The following is a 6,000-nucleotide window of genomic DNA, read 5'->3' on the forward strand; positions in this document are numbered from 1 at the left end:
CTTCTCGCATCGTTTCGAGCATAACCTTCTTCTTGTCTTGATTCAGCGCGGCCTATTGCGTTCCCAAATTCTCGTTTGTTCCTAGATTCTCGTTCGTTCCCAGATTCTTAACCCGATACGGTGCGAGGGCGAGTGTTTGCTTTTTTGGGGTTTTCCTTCTCGTGTCGTTTCAGGCATGGCCTTTTGCGTTCCTAGATTCTGGTTCATTCTCAGATTCTTGTCCCGATACGGGGCACGAGTAGCAAAATACGTGTTTAGCATTTGCGTCTCATCGCGCCGTATTTTGCAAGCCTTGGAAATATGTCTGAACCTACAGATTTTGAGGGCTCCAAGGTTCTGCCAAGGATTAGGAAAAGGAGAAGGCTTTCTACAGGCTCAAGGGCTTCAACAAGTGATGAGCATGTGCATTCTATTTCCTCCCCATGCTCCACCACTAGTATCAGAATGCCGAGGACATCTCCAGGGAAGAGAAAGTCTGCAATGAGAGTTCTTGGAGTATCAGAGCTTACTGATGTCACTCCATCAGAGAGGCTTCTTGACTTTATCCTTCAGAATGGCATGGATCTCTCTTTCTATGGAATTGTTAAGAATGTCTTTAATCCTGATTGGGATCTTGACAGCGATTTGTAATATTGTAAAAAATATTTTTTGGAGGAATTTTTGGAGTTTGAAAATCTAGCAAGTCTTGCTATTGAAGTTGATACAAAGGAATCTGTCCATGTTCCTATTGGGTCAACAGGAAATGAAAAGTCAGTGGTTACTAGGAGGTGTGGTTCCCACTCTCTTGACAGGTTTTATGCAAGAGACATATTGTGCTCCACTCATTCCAAGAACTGCAAGATTATGTCAAAGTCAGCTGCTTTTATTGTTTTCACCCTTGTTAAATATCCTATGAAAGCTGATGAGCAACATTTAGAAGGAGCAAAGTCTACTAGCTTTTGTATGTTAGATGACCTGGCAGATGAAAAGGAAACAGAGGAGGTTGTAGATGTAGATTTTGAGGCTTCTATTGCTGAGAAGCTAGATGTTGCTCAGTTCAAAGCTGAGACCATCATTGAGGAGAGCCAAGGAAATGCAAACCCTACAACTGATGAGAGTTCTCACTATACTGTTCCTTCTCTACCATCTATACCTTTCAAGGAGAATGAGTACATATCACTGTCAAATATTCAAAAAATTTTCAATCTTAAGGGCTTCTGATGCTGCAAATGGGATAGTTGACATAGAGAATGAATCAAAGGAAGAGATACTCAAACTTTATACCGAAACTGGAGATGATAAGTTTATTGATGTTGGTGAAGAAGTATTATTGATGAGGAGTTTGATCGCATGCAAAGCCAACTTGGGATTTCCAATTTTGGAAGAGAGGAGTCTGAGTATGTTAAAGAATTGATAAACACCAACAAGACATCATCATCAATAAATTTATGGAATCCAATTAAATTGGAGTACGATGAAAACCAAGTGGTAAGATTATTTCGAATTTGCTTTTACACATTGGTAGGTTTGAGTTCCATGCTCATTTGGTATGGGTGTTATTTGCAGTTGGAGGTTGCTGATTCAGATAACTTCTTGGGACGTGGCAAAGGATCGAGAGCTAGTGGTAGTACATTGAAAGACATTGCACTTGGCTACTACTTATCTAGGATTGACCCTAATTCCTTTTTAGTACTTCATAGTAGTTTCTCAGAGGATGCAGCATGGCCCATACTTTGTATTAAAGCTCTTACAAGGCTTCTAGGTTTCTCAGGATTACAATATAATGCCCACAAAGTAATGTTTTTGGAAAAGATTGCAGCAATTAGGATTTTTGGCTACGGTCCAGGTTACTCTACTTCTAGAGCAGGATACTTTTTGGCCTTCACATCCCACGCCTTGGCTACAAACCGAACTGATGTAAAATCCATTGCTGGCTACAAGAGAAGAAAATTTCTACATTACAGAGGAAAGATCCCTGACGAGGAAGAGAATGTGAGAGCTTTGGAAATGTAGCTTTGTATATATTCTATCTTATATATAAAAGTGTGACTGCTCATGTGTCATTGCCATCTTTTATCTGCATTCTTTGAAGTTGTCGTCGAAAAAACTAATTGAATAGCTCCTCCAAAGCATTGCTTTTTGTAACTCCTCCCCCATGCCTTGTGCTTCGAAAATAACTTGTGCGTGCTTGATAGTGGGATTTTTCCATGCCTTGGCTACTATAAGTTGCTAAGGGGCCATGCTCCTCCACAAAGTAAGGCCCATGAATATGAAGAATATGCTGCAATACAAAGTAACACTCATTTTATGCCAATTGAAAAACCTGTCAAAATAAACCCATATTAAATAATTGTTACTTTACCAGATAAAAAGTGATATCTTTTTCTCCCCATGCCTCTTTTATCGCTTGAATAAGATTTGTGATTGATCTTTTGAACTCTTCCGCATATGTATATGTTGTCTTATGTTGCCTGAGGAGTTTCAGAAAAACATCAAGGTGTATCCAAACCTCCATTCTAAGAAACACAAGCCTCGGCGTGCTTGCAACATTTGTTGTGATCTCACATAGCTCTCTCCAACACTCCCAAGCCGCATTCACGTGCTTTCCTGAATGGTTTCCTAAGAATCGTCTAGCTTTTGAGCCTCCCATAGAGACATCGGCCAAGATATCTCTTTTTTTTCCTGAAAGTATTGGATCCTTTCTCAAGTGAACTTGGCCTCCATGAAATCCCAATTTCGATAGTAATGCCTCGCATTTATCAATACACTCATCTGATAAAGATAAAGGCTTAATGGAATATGCGTAGTCAAGATGCAACCTGAGAAGCTTATCGATTATTCTAATCTCTGTATGAAAAGTACAAATATGAACATTCTTAAGAGAGATTGAAAGAATGGGATCCCATATGTCTTCTATGTTTTTAAATTTACTCAAATCTATAGAGTCTCTATTTGGGGCTCTTCTTACTGGTCGCAAACTACTCCAATATTTAGATCCAACACTTTTCATGCAATAAATGCAAGGATATTTTGCATTTGCACCATTATATATTCCAAGCATACATTTGATAGTTTTTAAATCAGCACTCATATGCCATTCCACATTAAAATTACCAACCCCATCAACTACCAACATTTCGCCTTCACTTTGAGACTTAATGATATTTGGAATACCTGTATGGTTGAACAACCATTTTAGCGTTTGATGATTTTCAATTGGTACCTCGGCTGCACCAATCCACCAAATCTCCATCTCGAATTGGATCTTATGCAATGGAGCTTGGCTCTCACCATTGCTGTGGTCCAATGCCATGTTCATGAGGCAGATGCTAACTCTTTCCATCTTCTATCCCTTTTGAATCTGTGCTTCATCCAACTTTAAGGCAAACTTTAGAATGCCATAACTTTTCTTTACTGTGATTTTATACATGTGAACCATTGCAATTTGCACCTTTTTGGGATCAACCCATATATTGTTAAAGGCATTGTAATAAAAAATTGTATTTTTTTATTTTTCATAGGACATAGACCCTTCAATGTGAATGTACTCTCCAAAAATGTGTTGAATCTTGCAATTCAGGCAATTCTTGCAGTCAAAACTGCAAGGGCTCAGGGCAATCCAAATGCAGTTACCCTATTGCGTCTAAGATTTTTAAACCATAATCCAGAGATAGCACGATAACCTTTCTGACTTATACCCACAATATCACACGTCTCTACACTTTCATTTTCTTTCATCGTGCCTTTTAAGTCCTTCACTAACTCTTTGAGAGTTGGACCTCTCAAATCCGCATTTTCAGGTGACTTAAGAATCCTCAAAATATATTTCTTATTCATGGTTTCCTTCAAAAGTTTGATTCTTTCTTCATTCTCTCAGATATTGATGCCTAATATGTTAGAGACATATTTCTTTATAAGATTTAGTCTCCTTTTCTTTGCGCTCTTACACAAGTTGGTTATATTTTTTAATGGTCTCTTCCTCTATCTAAATCCTACTGGAGTTTGTCTCAAGTGTGTTAGCTTATCCTACAATGACTTGTTAACATTTTTCAAAATATCAATCTGACTTGTCAACTCTAAAATATTTGTTTCTACAGTTTCTAGTGCTTTTTTCATTTTGTGCATTTGAGCTATATATGTGTAAGATGCAGAGTATAACCTCATACAATAGCCAGGCATCCCATTATAACCTTCTCCAACATATCTTATATAGTCATGGACATTGAAAAAAGGAGGTCGTTTACCTGTAGAAGGATCCCTGGGATAAATATTTCCGTCCACCCACAAATCTATATGCTTCATTCCTTGTGTTCGCAACCTATTGGCTTCGATCTCATCTATCAACACTCGATGATGTATACTTCTCCAAGATGTGTAAATTGGATCTAGCTGAACAGTTAGCTCGTATTTACGTGTGCTTGCACCTGTGTTATTTGAAGAGGTATTGCTAGACATTTTAGCAAATGAACCGAGCAAGAATCTCAAAGTGATAGGAAGCAAGTGCAACAAAAAGAATGGCAAAAGAGAATAGTATGTAGAAAGAAAATGCGGGATCAAACAAATGCGATTTTCGTGAAAAAATCTCAAAAATACAAAATCTCTCAAGTTCCAAGACAAAAACGGCCGAAAAGGTGACCCCTAACCTGGATTAAAAGATGAGGGAAATTAATGGCTGGCCTCTTCAATGAACCAAATATTCTCTCAATAATCACATATCGACAACCAAATTTAGAGATTTCATTCTTCCTAAACCTCAACTAATTAGCAACTTAATCACTTTCTTACAAGTGCCTTTTTTGAAGCGTTTTTTGCCCTAATGGGTAGAAACTGATTGTCTTCCACTCTTGGGCATGATTGCCAACTGCTCTACACCCGACATTGCTATGCTAAGATGGATTGCATATATTAAATCTCTCAACCCCGAATTAAAGCATACTACAGGAAAGGCGAATCCAACTACTAACATGCTCTCATGTGCAAGATTTGACAATGAAGAAGAGCTAATGGAAGAAGATGAAGCTGAAGAATCTATACTTGCTGAATTTCATTCCATGGCTACTAAAAGTACATTTTTAGTTGTTGCATATACAAACCCAAAGCTAAATCTCACAGGTGATGCTGATCTTTTTAATTGTATAGCATTAAGTACAGTAAGAACAGGAAAAGGTATTGATGTAAATCAGCATACAACCAGAAAGATCAAAGATTTATCTATGGAGGAAGGGTGGTCAACTAAAAGATAGCATGTTCATTGCATTGCTCAAGTTCTAGTTCATTTCTTTGAAGAAGATTATGAAGAAGATTGGTTGAAGATCAACCAATATTTGAGCACAATGAAGAAGAAAGAGACTTGGACTAATGAAGAGTTCAAACATATTAAGAGGAAAGCTTCTAGATTTTTTTAAAAAAAATTGGCATCTATGGAAGCACGCAAAAAAGAAGAAAGGAGCACATGTGTGAGTTTTAGATAATAAAAGGTTGCAACTACAGGTAATGAAGGAATTTCATGAAAGCTTGTGGGTTGGCCATAGAGGTATATGGGCAACCTTTATTAAAGTCAAAGAAAAATAGTGGTGGCAGAACCTGTATCAAGATATAGAGCATTTTGTTGAAACCTGTTATGTGTGCCAGATGTATTCTATGGTCAAGCATGAAGATGGGTTACAACTGACTTATCCCTTGTCTATACATTATAGATGGGTTATTGATCTTGTAACCATGCCTAACAACTGGGTATTTCTCAACACTTTGTAATATTCTCTTTTCAATGTGTAACCAAACATAATCATCAATTTTGAAATTCATAGCTTTTCTTTTTTTGTTAGCTTGTTTTGTGTATGATTGCTGGGCTTTCGCAATCATGTCTTTAACTTCAGCAAAAATAGTAGCATGCATATTGGCAATATCATCAGCAACTTTAACTTTGTTTGACAATGATGTAATAGGTGTAGGCAATCTATGTCCATAAATTATTTAAAAATATGCTTTCTGGGTAGCTGTGTGTGGTGTATTATTGTATGC

The sequence above is a fragment of the Lygodium microphyllum genome, unplaced genomic scaffold, assembly GCF_053477565.2.
Source record: "Lygodium microphyllum isolate KBCC unplaced genomic scaffold, Lygodium_microphyllum_v1.1.10 scaffold_31, whole genome shotgun sequence".
NCBI classification, from domain to species: domain Eukaryota; kingdom Viridiplantae; phylum Streptophyta; class Polypodiopsida; order Schizaeales; family Lygodiaceae; genus Lygodium; species Lygodium microphyllum.